Raw genomic sequence first — 16,001 nt, 5'->3', positions numbered from 1 at the left:
TAAAAAAGTTGCAGTTGCAACATAAAGGCAAAGATGGATGCTAAGGGTATTTTGTAAAGTAGTAACTGATGAGACTTGGTGACTGGCAGGATAAGGTAATAAAAAAAATAAAGAGTAAAGACTAACTCTGTGGTGTTAAGCAATGATAGGTGGAAGAATCTTGGTGCCATTGCAGAAAACAGGATAATCAGAAATTGTCTTTAGTTTCTGGGGGGAAGGTGGTCAGCTCAAGTTTGAATATGTTGCTTATGAGAAAATGGAACACCCAACTGACCATATTTAGTTGGCATTAGAGAATATAAGACTGTTCCTCAAATAAGAGGTTGGGGCTTAGAAACAGGGATTTTGGGACCCTAACCTTATATATAAAAACAAAAACCTTGATGTAAAGGCAATGCATTAAGATGAACAGTTTATAGAGAAGAGAGCAGAGGGTCTTGGGGAATGCTCCCATCTAGATGATGAAAAGAAACAGATGGCAACAAATGAAACAGAGAAAGAAGAATCATATTCCTCTATAGAAGTATTTAGAAAGAAAAAACTTTGTATTTGGAGTTGAAGCACTATTATAGTATTGGCCTCAAATAATTTTTCCAAGTATCAGGTAGTCATTTCTTTTCAAATAAAAGATAGAAAATCCTCACAGATACCACAACAAAGGTATACAGAATTATTCATATTATATAATGTGGGTCTAAAATCAACCATAATTATTTTTATGAGTTGACAAAATTCTAATAAGTATCCTTTGCTGTAGAATAAAGGCATTCCTGAAAAGTTTCCTATGAAAAATATATTCCATATACTATGCCTTGCTTTCTAAATATTAACTTTATAATTAGAGACTTAAAGGAAACAGAGAGCTGTTGTGGCCCCATCCTGATGCCAAACACACAGTATCACTATAGCAACATATACTATACCATCACCTAATTTTTTTTATACCACAAACACTACAGAGTTTTCACAACTCATAACCACCTATGAGGTAGGCAAGGTAGGTGATATTATTCCTGTTATACAGGTAAGAAAATTGAGAGACTCAAAGTGGTTAGGTTTTTTGCCCAACGTCATATAGAAAGTGAGTGGGACTGGAGTCTTCTGATTCCTAGACTAGCATTTGTTCTGTTTTCATGGTGTCTCCCATTTGTTATTCTCTCCCTGAAGACTTGTGTAAGAGAAACTTTAGAATTTCATCAAAGCAGATTCTAAAGTCACATGATGAATTTGCTTTCTGTTTTACTGAGTAAAAATCCATTTAGGCAAAATTCCATACATCAGGTCAGAGATTTAAATTTACTGTTTACTAGACTCTCTTGTTGAATATATTTTAAGGCATATTAATTCTTTCAGGCATTTTTGAGTAAACTATCATGAAAGGGTTCTTATTGGTACCCTCCAGAGACCCAAAAGAGTTAATTGGCTTACCAAACATATGTGGATTGCACTTAAGGAATAGTTCATACATCTGTTAGCATCTGGATATATAGTTTTTTTGTTTTTCACTCTAATAACACAGCCTTCTACATTTGTTTGCCAACCACTCCCTCCCCCATGAGGTATTTTCCTAAGTGCCACTATGCCAATTTATTTTACATGTTGCTATTTAAAAAAATAAAATCATTGCATACTTAGGAAAATACCTCACAGGGGGATGGAGCCATTGCAAACAAACGTAGCAGGTATGTGTTATTTGTGTAAAAACGTGGTATATGCGTGCCTGAATACTATGGCCATTAAAAAATCAATATAATAAGTAAACAATATGCATATAATTAAGAATAATTCACTGTAGCTTTATTACACTTTATAAAAATGTATGAAGAAAAAGCGTTCAATATTACAGCGCCTTGTTAAAAATATCCACTGATATCTATGTAACTTATGCATTTAATGTAATTTAAATAACTAAAACATTGTTTTACAATAAAGCACCATTCACATTTTTAAAATATTACCAATTATTTTTATATAATATACTTGGGAATATGGGAAACAAAATTCTTCAAGATGTTTGTGTATGTCATTCCAAAGATGCAAAACACAGTTTTTTGTCAGTCTGCATTCCTCCAGAGCGATAACAAAATATTGTTCTGTTGAAATCTGATTTTCACTTTGTTAATCCTACTACGTTCAAGAGACTGCTTCCTCTCCTGCTCCCTTGTAAACATAAGCCTCCATCAAAACAAGAAATAAAACAAAAAATATTCTCCAAGAACGATAATTACAAATATATAAAAGCAGTACAGGTAAACTATAAATAAATATAATGAAAGTGGCAATTGGAAATAGGAGATGAATGTTGGTGATGTCACCATTCAAAATGATATGACCCATCCTACAATGTAGTCTCAATATTCCTTAGGCTCGATTCCATCAACATTGCTCTGTTTTCCTTTCCATTTCACCTCTCCATAAGTGTGTAAACATTAGACTTTATAGTCACTTAGAATATGGCTACCACCAAGATCCAAATCTTTGAAACATGCTTTTCTGCCCACAACCATCCTCACACAGCCCTTGCCTCTTTAGGCTGTTCGTTGCCCTCATCGTGACCTTATCTTTATGCTTCTTAACCCTCTCCTTTTCTCCAAACCTATTAGTTCCTCTCTAGCTGTATTTTCCACATAACCTACACATTTCAAGCACACAAAGTCTAGCACTGTAGAATCCCCATACTTTCCCTCAAGCCCCCCTCTTCTGGCTTTCTGCATTATGCACCCTACTAATCCTGCTCTGCTTCAATTCCAAGTTCTGCATAAATGATAAAAGTCATATAATCCACCTGATAGGATCCACTATTTCATGATTTCCAAACTTAGGCCCGTAAGGGAGTCCAGATAACCTTCCATTTAACTCTAATTATACTTTTTTCCCCACGACAACAATTCTAAACTGTGTTTGTGCTCCTCAGTCTCCCAAGTGTATTCTCTGTACTCCCAGAAGATCATCTTTTCTCATTCTTGACTAAGAAGATGGAAATCATCCCTTTCATTCACTGTCACATATCTCAAGGAGTACATTATACTCCCCTTTTTTCAAATTACTTTCTACGCATTCTTTAGTGCCTTATAATCTGTTTTATAGTCCCATCAGTTTATACAACACCTTTGTATATATTTATTTTAATCTCCCTACAAAATTACAAGCTCTATAAGGGCAGGGACTGTGCTTTCCTACCCTCTTCTGCCCTTTGCTATGGTGATGTTGTGCCATTTGTTGTTGTCGTTAGTTGCTGTCAAGTTGGCTCAGATCATGGCAATCTTATGCATGACAGAACAAAACGTTGCCTGGTCCTGCGCCATCTTTGTGGTATTTTCTATGTTTAAGTCCATTGTTTTGTCCACTTTGTCAATCTATCTCACCAAGGACCTCCCTCGACTCCCTCGATGTTCCACTTTACCAACCATAATGCCCTTTTCTTTCAACTGGTCTTTCCTGGTGATGTGTCTAAAGTAAGTGAGCTGAAGTCTCACCATCTTGCTTGTAAGATGCATTCTGATTGTATTCTGTGACTGATTTGTTCATGAATTCTTCTTTCTTTTTCATTGTCTAGCTTTTGCATGCATATGAGTTGATTGAAAAGACCATGGCCTCATTCAGGCATACCTAAGTCCTCAAAGTGATGTTTTTGCTTTTTAAAACTTTAAAGAGGTCTTTTGCTGCAGATTCACCCAGTGCAATATGTTGTTTGATTTCTTGAGTGCTGCTTCCATGGACATTGATAGTTGATCCAAGTAGAATGGAATTATTGACAACTTCAATTTCTTCTTCATTTATCATGATGTTGTTTATTGGCGCAGTTGTTAGGATTTTCATTTTCTTCACGTTTAGGCATAATCCATACTGAAGGCTGTAGTCTTTGACCTTCATCAGTAAGTGCTTAAAGTGGTCTTAACACTAAGTAAATATATATTAAATTAAAGGCATAAAAGAATTTCAGGAACCAAATTCAGCTTATCCTTCCAATCTTGGAAACGCTGCTTAACTGAAATTTTCCGTACATATTTCTGAGAGTCAGTAGAGCATTTTTGGTTAAGAGCTTGGACGAGACTGCCTAGAGTCAATACTGGCTCTGCTACTTACTGGTTATATGATTTTAAGAAAATTATTTATTCTCTCTTTGCCTCCAGTTTCTCATATGTAAAATTTAGATAATAACAGGATATATTTCATAGGATTGTTATGAGGATGAAATGAGTGTATGTGTGTACTTGTATACTTATATTCTTATACTTTTAGTACTTATATTCGTGACTATTTTAATTTTCCTTTCCCTTATTCCATAAATGATCACAAGGCATTTGGAAACTTCAGAGAACTTTCGACTAGAATGTATGTATGTGCTTGTATATGTTTTTGCCCAAATACTTGAAAGTCTCTGAAATTTTGATTCATGTTTACTTTGGATTATATTTTCTAACCTGTAGACAAATGAAAATTTTCAGCAGCCTTTCTTTGCATGACATTCAAGAGTAGTTTCTACTTAAATTCCACAAAAGTGTCTGCGGCCCTTTTTCGTATATCTCATTATTCCTTTTTTGCAGAAGTGGTGGGACTTTTCAGGAACGTGTTTGGATAGATTTCAGAATTCTGAAAAACATAGTTTAGAGATTTATTTGGGTCTTACAGAAGACATATTTAAAGCAAACTTTGTGACTCTACAGCAGGTCATTTTAATAAGAACTGAAGGCATATCCATTGATTTTTCTGGATAGATGTAGCTTCAAAGAATCTCCCTATGCATTTAAAAAGGTTCATTTCCTTCTTTGTTAGCTATCAGCTTGCTATCAACCTTGTTCTGTTATTCTACCACCTAAAAAACGCAAATGAGTAATATGGGGGTACCAGTCAAAGTTAGGGAGTTTCTTTTCATTTGGAAAGAGGTTATTAGAGCAAAATGCATTACACAGTTAAGATCATACTGTATATAAATGTTCATGGGATGATTTGTTTTCACTTGAAATGAGTCAGAAGCATTTTTCTATGTTTTTAGAAAGTTTTTATAAGCTTCTCATTAATCCCATTGCCATCGAGTCAATTCTAACTCATGGTGATGCCATGTGTGGGAGTAGATCTGTACTCCATAGGATTTTCATGGCTGTGACCTTTCAGAAGGAGATCTCCGGAACTTTTTTCTGAGGTGCCTGTGGATGGACTCACACTGCCAACCTTTTAGTTAGTAGCCCCGCTCTTAATCATTTGTGCCACCCAGTTAAATCTAAGTTTCACATTAGCAGCTATATAATAATCATTCATATCATAATACTAAGGTTTACTTAATCATCCCCTTATTGCTGGTCATCTAGGTTGTATATATACATATACATACATATATATATACACACACAAACATATGTGTATATATATAAAACCATTGTAAATAAGACCATATCAGTTTATTTGGCCAAACATCCTGATATCGTTTTCAGACTTTTCTTAGAAAAAGTTTACCACAAGTAGTATTACTGTGTAAAAGGTTATACATACTTGTAAGCCTCTTGCTATTTTTTCCAGAAAAGTGTGCCATTTTTTTCCTGTTAGCACATTGCATAAGATTTCCTGTAACTGTGCCCTCGAAGGTACAAGGTAGTTTACTCTTTAAAAATGCATTTGCCATTTAGACGAATGAGAAGTGGTATCTCAGTTCAAACATTTATTAAGCACTCACTGTATGGCCAAGGAGCCTTGGTGGCACAGTGGTTAAACTGTTCAGCTGCTGATTGAAAGGTCGGTGGTTCGAACCCACCAACAGCTTCTCGGGAGAAAGATGTGACAGTTTGCTCCCGTAAAGATTTACATCCTTGGAAACCCTAATGGGCAGTTCTGCTCAGTCCTATAGAGTTGCTATGAGTTGGAATTGACTTGATGGCAATTTTTTTTGTTTCTTTGTGTTTATTGTATGGCAGTTGCAGTGAAAGATTTTTTAAAGTCTCACTCTGCTTTTGAGAACTAAAATTCTCTTGGGAGAAGTAGCCATAGAAACGATTAGAATGCAGTGAAAAGTCGTAGAAGAGTCAAAAGTACTATTTAGAGCATTGAGAATGGAGTTAAGTATGTCTAGAGGAGTCTTGAAAAACTTCATAGAGAGTTCATTGGGCAAAGGTACCAGATAGACATTTTAGGCACAGGAAGTATGACCAAAGGCAGGGAGACATTAATGAGTATGTTCAGTATGGCAATTCATGAGGATTAAGTTTAGGAGAATGGCATGAGATAACAATCAAAGATAGATAGATGAAAGTGTTTTCTTCAATGGCCTTATATGTTTTGATCCTGTAGATCCTGGAGCACAAAAAGAACTAACATGTATCTTTTCTATAATGTTTTAATTTATATGATATATATTTTGTATATATTATTTCATTTGATCATCATAACAACCTTATGAAGTTAGAATTGCTTGCCCCATTTCACAGCTCAGGAAACTAAGGTTCAAAAAAGGTAAGTAATTTGCTCAGATTCACACAGTAAGTGGTGGAGAAATAATTCAAAATAGGTATGTCTGGTTCCGAACACCATGTTTTTTCTACTGTATCATAGCAAACTACTGGAATTACTAAAAGATCTTAAGCCTTGTATTGGCAATATCAGGCCTTTGTTTTTAAAAAATAACTCTAGCATGCTGTGGAACCAGATTTTGTGATCCCGTTACTGACTGATTTGGATGTGTATTTCTGAGTGGACTATTTAGGAGAATATATAGTTCTTTCAGATTCTGATTCGGGTTTAACTGACATTTAGCCAGCAATATCTAGGTGCTGGGCACTCTGCTAGGTGTCTTTCACTACATTATCTAAATTAACATTAATTGTGATTGAATACATTTTTTAAAAATGTAAAAACATTTTTAATATTGTTTGGCAAGTTTAAGTTACTAGAAAAACTGTTTTAGAAGAACATACGTGATACCCAGTGCTGATTTTTTTGTCAGTATTACCAGGAAGACATCTGGTTGAGTGTGATTGATGGAATTTCCTGTGGTCACATCTTAAAAAATCTTATTCTTCAACTTTTAAGCAGCCAACTGTATTTGATACTGATGTAGTAAGTGCTTTAGAATTTGGTGAGAGATTGATAGACTTACATAATGAAGGTTAAATTCTAATTATCCCAGTTTGAAAGTAACGACCATTTAAATGGATTTCTTATTTGAGTTTTCTTACCCATTACTGGCCCCATAAAAGATATCTGAATCCTTTACAAGTTAGCAAAATAATTTGAAGAAAAGCACCATAAGTGTTAAACCTTTATTTTAGAAGACTAAAGACTAGAGATTACAGTGTCAAATATAACTTTCTGACTAATTGGAGAGGTGCTGATAGACCTTTTGAAGTTGATGGAAAGTTAGATTCTTAATAAAGGAAAAGAGGAGAGCTTCTACAAGGACTTTATCATATCCAGGACAGCAACAGAATTAATGACTTGGGAACAAAAGCAGATGTGTGCAGCATATCTGTCAACTTGGTATACTCAGTAGTGGTAATTATATTGTTCAACTTTGATTAAATACACATATGTATTGCTTTTGGCCTTAAATGAACAGTTCGCTGATAAGGAACTCGGCAGTTAATTGCAATGACTGTTCAAAGAAAAACAACATTGAAAGCTAGAAATGTATATATCCTATAAAATGATTATAGACCTACAACCATGAAGAAGATATGCTTACTGTTAAATGCCTCAAGTGGGAACCAGTAGGAGAGAGGGACCAAAGAATGACAAAACATACATTGTCTTTAATTGGCTAAATCACCCTTAGCCCCTTCCCCTTTGTAGAAGTGTTAATGTGATAATTATGTGCAGTGTGAAATGAAAAACAATTGGATCTTTCAAGTTTCACCTTCTTTAGGGGAAATTCTGGTGTATATTTTCATGGCCGCGTGGTTTACAAGACCTGCAGATTTTTATTTAGTGTACTCACCCCACCTTCAAATGCAGTTAGCTGTGTGGTTGTTATTGACAACGTTTGTTTCAAGAGAAGTGTGTAAGGGAATTTTAGAACTTGAGGTACCTGAAATGATCTGAAACTTGAGGTTTGAGTGCAGCTCTTCCGTGGTAGTTCTGTTTCCACCCTGGCAACAGCCATTTTCCGTCCTTTTTCTAAGAAAGGAATGTCCAGTAATGATGACATAGCTAGACTGCGACCCCTCCCCCCTTGCCATATACCCTTGTAATTACCACACTGTAACTAATCTAAGAAAGATGCGTATATTCTTTTAAGCCATTCACCTTAGGAGCTTGCATTACAGGAAGTCCTGCCTTAGGAGTTCTCACCCCAGGAAGTCCCACCTTAAAATGATCTACTACTAGTCAAGTAATGTCTTTCAATGATCTAAGCCTATAATTACCAATCAAGTGATGTCTTTTACTGGTCTGAGTTTGTAAATACCAATCAAGTACTGTACTTCAGGTCCCTTTTCCCCATTATAAAATGTCACTGCTTAGTTGCCGTATTGTATTGTTGGATTCCACTACATGGAATTCAGTCTATTCCCAGCTTGAGCTGTCCCTTTTTTTTCAAAAAATCTCACAATTTTCCATTAATCAGTGTACGAATAGTTACTCTAGGACAGAAGTAAAATAGCAAAACTTTTGAAAAAAAAGTTTTAATAGAAATATCCATGGTGCCTGTACAAGTTTAGAGTAATTCACAGAAAAACAGAGTAAAGAGAAACAATAGGAATGAATTACAAGAGAATCCCTCAGGAAAATGAACTTAACCAACATCTAGAAATGTGTATACTTAGAATAAGTCAGGAATGCAGCAAATATTACCTACATTTATACAACCAGAAAACTAACTGTAGATGAAATTTTATCATAACAATGTAATGAAAGAATGTAACTGTTTTGAAGTAGGATCTATATGCTAATGACTTCCTATTTTATGTGTCCAGCTCAGACTTGTCTTTGGAGCTCTGGATATGTATTTCCAACTGCCTCCTTGAAATCTCTACTTCTATAGTTCATACATTTGAAACTTGGTAGGGCCAAAGCTAACCCTTGATGTTTTCACACAAATCTCTCTTCCAAGCTTCTCTATTTCTCTTGTTCATGCCAGAATGCCAGGAATCATTCTTAACAACTCTCTCTTCCTTCCCTTTCATGTTTCATCCACCCCAAACCTCTTCAGCTCTACTTCTAGCATAGATGCTGAGAACATCTGCTTTGGTCTGTCTCTTAGGTCACCCTAATCCAAGCCACTGTCTCCTGTTTGGACTACAATAATTGCTTCCTGACAAGTTTGTCCGTTTCCTTTCTTGACCCTCTCCATTCATTTTCAACACAGTAGCCAGAGTTATCTTTTTTATAAAGTGCAAATTTTAACAACCTCTCCTTCTTAAAAGCCTTCAGTGCTTTCTCGCTACACTTAGAGTGAAACCTAAACTCCTTATCATGGCTTAGAAGCCTCTGCCTACCTTTCAGATCCCATCTCCTTTTTTTAATTCATTTGTTGGTTGTTGGGGAAAATTACTTTAGGTATGATAGATTTATGAGGTGATAATATCCAGATAACTAGTCAAGCCCTGCTTTATATATGGACTGATTTCAGTGATAAGGAACTTAGAAAATTACTGTAATTATATTCCTATAGTTGTAGTAGTTTATATTGTCAATCCCTTATTTGTACGCATATAGTAATTCTATTAGTATCCATATTCAGTTAATAAATAAGCAAAGTGCAACCATAGGCTTAAGATACCTTTCCAAGCATCTTTTATCTGACCTATTACCCTATTAGCAAGCAGAATAATTGCTAATGCAGGCAACACTAATGTAGAATGGACTGTAATAACGCCAGCATTATGACCCTAGCACTAACACTGATCTCACGACAACCTGCATTCAGTTTGTGTGAAAATATATTGCTTTGTATATGTACATAACTGTAGACTTCATTATTAAACTTTTTCTGGCAAAACTCTATCAAATGCAAGAATAACTGTACCAAATTGTATAGTTCTATTAATTTCCTTGATAAGTTCAGGAATACAGTTGATAGAAAATTTTGGCCACAACCACAAAAATTAATCCCAAGAAGGCGAATGTTCTTTCAGTGTAGCATTATAGCTTTATGAAAATGCTGTCTACATGCATTTTATTCTTGCCAAATAGCGTATGTGAAAGGAGATTTCTATTCAAATGATTTAGCAATCCATATGGTCTTTTCACACCTTATTAAGACTATAATATAACAGAAGTAAGGGCATGTTAGTAAAGTAACCATTAAGTGATTGCCTAGATAAAAGCATTTACGAATGCTGATTCAAAAAATGCATAGTTGTTTGGTGTGAAACAGTGTTCATTTATCAGATCTGGTTTATCAGAACTTTGGTGGTATAGAATATAAGTTGTCTACATGCTTTACCAAGGAGCCCTGATGCTGTAGTGTTTAAGCACTCAGCTGCTAACCAAAAGGTTGGTAGTTGGGACCCACCAGTCACTCTATGGGAGAGAGATGTGGCAGTCTGTTTCCCTAAGGATTTACAGTCTTGGAAACCCTATGGGGTAGTTCTACTCTGTCCTGTTGGGTCTCTATGAGTCAGAATCAACTCAACGGCAGTGGATTTGGTTTTTGGTTAACAATTTTATACAAATTGTCCTTTGCCTCAACTCAGTAAAGACTTGACTTGACCTATTAAAAATTATTCAAGTTTGAGGCATGGAGGTGTGGTGAATCTTTTATTGCAAGGAAAACAAATGAGCTTTAAAAAATTATTCTTCATGATGAGAACAAAGTATTCCAACAATGCTATATCCAGCATTGCTTTATACAAGCTTCAACTTGCAAATGTACTTCCCAGTCCTGGCCTTAAGCTAAGACTATCAACAAGAGTAGGAGATTGCAGTTTGTTTTTTAGCCTTTGATTTAAAAATTCATACATACTCTTTGCTGCAGGCAGAATAACAGTTGCAGAAGAGACAGCAGATGAAAGGACTGCTGTTCTTCTTGGGAAGCCTGACTGTCCACTGCTGTTTGTTCCCTGTTCAGGCTACAGAATTTTTGTTATTGCAAATCATTATTTAGAGGGTTCGAAACTGTCCCTCCTTCCTCCTCTACCCCAGCTGTCCATTAATCATATCTCCCAATAGTTATTGGTAAGTTTTTTTCTTTAGCAGCCTTCATTTCTTTATTTTAAAGAAATACATTCAGACTTAGGTTTTCAGGCTAAGAGCTCATACAAATGTGTGAACGCAGACATTGAAATATGGTTAGTGAAGTTTTTGCAGTTAAACTATATAACGTAGTGTTCATGTTTTCTTATTGAAGTTGCTCTGTTCTCAACATTAGTTCAGGCCGTATTATGTATGAATCCAATGTAGAAAAACTACACCTTAGTCCCAAGGACGAATGTTAGAGGAGCAAATGATGTTGCTTTGGAACTCATATTGGGAACTCATATTCTTAAAATTTTATTTAATAAGAATTCTAGTTAAATCGTGGTTTCGGTTCAGGTGACTTTTTAACTAGTTTTTCTCTTAAGAATGAGTCATTTCCTGACAGATTTTTTCATTATAGGAATTTCTTACTTCGGTGCCATTTACTATTTATTTCCTTTAAAGGCAAAAGAAGCCCACAGTGATGAGCTTTTGCTATAGTTATTGTGTAAACACATTTGCTTCATTTCCATGTACAACATTCATATAAAATGAAACTATTCACTTATAAATGCACTTGAGAAAGAATACAACTGTGCATATTGTTCTGGCAGCTTGTAATTTTCCTTTTCTTTTTTATGTCTGCTTTCTGGATGAGTCACTTTAATGCTGTGCCAATCAGCTAATAGTAATTCTTCAACTAAATATATTCAGTTAAGGAAAAGTACAGTGTGCTTATAATCATCTTTGGGCCTATCCACATAAAGCCTTACAATAGTAAATTTTTGCTTGGTCTTTCTTAGTGCAAAGAAGTAAGAAGTGCTTTGTTACTTTGTCAGTGGTTAAAATTAATAGAAATACTTAATTCAGAGGAAAAACCCTTAAGTTCCTGGAAAAGCTTTTATATTTACATAAAATTACACATCCTGAACATAGCCTAGAGAATGTCACCAGAGTAAAGGATTTTTTTTTCTTAAATGCATATCTGTTGTCTTATATACTATGTCAGTGATGAGTCTTTCCATTCAAAATATCACTTAAAATATTTCTCTTAAAATTTATTTTTTTTAAATTATGAATTAGAGCCAGTCTGTCATTTAAAATGTTTGAATGAAGATCAGACTACAATAGTATATTTGCTTAAAGCCAGGAAAAGAGTATATGTATAGTTTTTCAGCTGAAGGAAGTAGATAAATAAGATTTGTGGGGAAAGTTTCTCCTACATATAACTCAAGAGAGTATACTGAGCTTGAAAGGTTATTTATGAAGTACAAGGAAGAAAGCTATAATAAAGAACCCAATAGCTATAATTTAACTTTTAGGATTATAATTCAGATTCGGTAATTCAGTAGCAGATGTAAAAAATGAAATGAGAGAAAAAAAATTAAAGTGCCACCAGATTGACTAATCAGTCATTGAAAATGCCTGTAGTGGGAATTTACTCAGATAGAAAATGTTTGTACTGTCATTAAAGACTCCCTAATTTATATTAGTGAACTAATATAATGACAGGCACAAAAATATACCCCAAATCTGAGGTTGTACAGGAGACAAGCATTTCCAACCCACTGTAGTATTTAAAACGTTTTTAGAGCTCCAGGTACTCCCCCTTCACACAAACCCTTGTGTAAACACCAGTCTGTCAGTCTCCCTTGCTCTCTCCCTCTCCCTCCTCTTTCCCTCTCTCCCCCCATTTCCCTCTTCATCAACCTCTCTCTTTCTCTCTCACACACACATACACCTCTATTAGAAGTAAGGTGGACTAGGTCGTAATTAGTTAAATAATCATAATATTTACTTCCAGCTCTTATGATTGAAGCAAAAGTATTCAAGGCAAGTAGTCATGCAGGTATACACATGCTAATTCATTTCTAACACTTTTATTCACTTGGAGCCCTGGTTGCACAGTGGTTAAGAGCTATGGCTGCTAACTAATAGGTCAGCAGTTCAAATCCACCAGCTGCTCGCTATGGGGCATTTCTACTCTGTCCTATTGGGTCGCTATGAGTTGGAATAGACTCGATGGCAAAAGGGTTTTTTTGGGGGGACAGGTCTTTTAGACAAGTCTAGAAAGCCAAAATCACTAACTTTTAACTATTTCCAGAGAAATACAGCACAAGTTTTAATTTTCAGAAGTATTCTTTAAAATTGGGACTTGCTAATTAATATCTTGGAAATTGTCTGTTCATTAGTGTAATTGTTACTCGTTCCCACGTCTAAGAGTCGATGTACCCTGTAAAACCTACAAAGAGAAAACACTAAGTTTAGTTCCCTTGGTTAGAAAGAAGACCAAGACTAAATTAAATCAGTCCTTAGCGGAAGATAGGGAATGTCTGATTTTTATTGCTCAGAATAGTATCCTTCTTTTTCTTATCCCATTTCTTCAGTTTCGTTTTTGTCTAGGAATCTCCTGCAACCCTCCTTCCCATATATCTTACTAGACAGATTTCACATAAAAATTGATATGGTAATTTCAACCATGGTGATTATATCTAAACCTCTATATGCATATTCAGTTGCAGGAATTGACATAAATTTAAATGTGAACCGAAACTTCTTGAAGCATACATATTCATTCAGTAAACATTCATTGAGTACCATGTGTAAATCCATTGCCGTCGACAGAGTAGAACTGCCCCATAAGGTTTCCAAGGCTGTAAATCTTTATGGAAGCAGACTGCCACATCTTTCTCCCCTGGAGCAGCTCGTGGTTTGAACCGCTGACCTTTCAGTTAGCAGCCTAGCACTTAACCACTGCACCACCAGGGCTCAGCCATGTGTAAAGCACTATGGTAAGTACTAAGGGAAAAGCAAAGAATTAGATAAGGATCTTACCATTAAGTAGCTTGAGATTTTATAGAGGAAACTGTCTATTTATGTACATGGAACAAAAATAATTCTCATTCAGAGTAGAAGGTTATATGTGGAAGATCACTTAAACAAACAAATGGTGCCTATAAAATGGTAGAGAATTTAGCATTTTGGTGGGATTCTTAAAGGCCAAAGGATTTGACATATGAAATTGGGGAGAATGGCACATATTTGTGAAATACTGTTTTATTAAGAATTCAGTTTTAGAGAAAAGAAGAATTCACTGGATTAAATATAGTGCCTCTTGTTATTTGAGATATCTAAGCCTTTGCGTGCATAGCAACTTGATTAGGCTATTTCTGTGTTGAATAATCAGAAGGTTAAGTCATCATTATCCCATTTTTAGTAGCAGAATTACTATAGCTTTTTATTAGTAGTATTATTACTGTGGTAAATATATATGTAACAAATTGTTTACCTTTTCAACATTCTTCACATGTATAATTCAGTGACATTAGTTATGCTTATTATGTTGTTCAGTCATTACCATTATCAGTTTCCACATTTTTCCATCACACTTTCTAGAAGCTCAGTGTTCCCTAAACATTTGCATCCCCCTTTTTCCCTGCCTCTCATCCCGCCCCTGGTAACCACTAACTAATAAGCATTGGTCTCTATCCACTTGTCTATTCTAGATCTTTCATGTAAGTGGAATCATACAATAGTCGTCCTTTTGTAATTGATTTTCTTTACTGAGTATAGTGTTCTTAAGGTTTATGCATGTTGTGGCATGTATCAGGATTTCATTTCTTTATGGCTGAGTAATATTCCATTATATGAATATACCACATTTTGTTTATTCATTCATATGTTGATAGACATTTAGGCTGTTTCCACATTTTGGCTACTATGAATAGTGCTGCAAGGAACATCGGTGTCCTGAATTACTATTGCTTTTACTAGCCGAATTACTGTTGTGATCTAAACCTGCTATTCGGACACATTTTGTTTTTTGCAGAATGTTATCATGAGTTTATTTCTTCCTGTAACCTAAATGACATAAATGATCAATTTCATATCTTTAGTTTTTCCATCAAGAAATGGGAATGTAGAAACCTTTGAAATAATTAGGGAGAATATACAGGAAAAACCCAAGTGAAAGAAATTCCGTTTAACGTCAAGGAGAATGCTTTCCTCCACAGCAAACTCATCCTTTAAATAAACCAAGCAATGATTGCCAAGCTATTAGAAAATTTTTGGCAAGACAAAGCTGTCTTAGACTTCTACAATAAAGAAGGATTTCCGAGCTTGTCAGATCTATACAAATGGAACTAAATTAGACAGAGCTATTTGAACTGACAGATTCATGGGAAAAAAATATAATTTGTCTTTAGTGTTGGTGTTTGATTTTCAGTGTCTTGAACTTCCATGTATATTTAAGGTGATTTCTCCTGACTGAGTCATGAAGGTGTGCATGTAAGTGTGAGGAATTTGTATCGGAATAGTTTGGCTGAATTTCTGCTAGGAGGTTGATTTAGTCAGTCTCCTGAATTTTTCACTGTAATACTGATATGTCTCTGAGTGAGAGAAAATTTACTTTAATAAAGAGAGTTATAATGTTAGCCTATTTCTGTCTCACAGTCCTTTAATGAAAAGTCATATTATGTTTGAGAGGCCTGGATTTAAAAAACAATGTCATGGACTACCTATCAAATTATAACACTTACTTTGTCCTATTTTGTCTTTTTTCAGCAAGAAACCCCTTCCCTACATTCTGTTAATAGTGATAGAACTCCCCTTATACATGATTGACAGACATGCAGTAATATAGTATCTATAAAATGGTTATAGGTTAAAAAAAGTATCTCTGTAGAAGGAAGGCATCTTGAGAGATCTGGAGTATGTACATGTACTTAGGAGCATTTTGAATACAATACTTAAATTATTGGTTGTCATTGAGAAGAGAAAAGAAGTGTACAGAGAAAGGGGTAATTAAAGCAAGTAATGATAGTACTTAAGGGCATGTTGAAGCTTTGTGGGTGTGTATACGCATGTTTGTTCACTGGAGTTTACTCTAAATTCTCTTT

General features: G+C 35.1%; 1 protein-coding gene across 4 annotated transcripts in view; it reads left to right on the top strand.

Moving 5' to 3' along the window:
• The window catches only part of DIAPH2 (diaphanous related formin 2), a 1,008,160-nt gene that overhangs the window by 621,699 nt on the left and 370,460 nt on the right, over positions 1-16,001 (top strand). The window lies entirely within an intron of this gene.

The sequence above is a fragment of the Trichechus manatus genome, unplaced genomic scaffold (assembly GCF_000243295.1).
Source record: "Trichechus manatus latirostris isolate Lorelei unplaced genomic scaffold, TriManLat1.0 scaffold00051, whole genome shotgun sequence".
Classification (NCBI taxonomy): domain Eukaryota; kingdom Metazoa; phylum Chordata; class Mammalia; order Sirenia; family Trichechidae; genus Trichechus; species Trichechus manatus.
The sequence above is the reverse complement of the archived record's forward strand: the minus strand, read 5'-3'. Positions and strand labels throughout refer to the sequence as shown.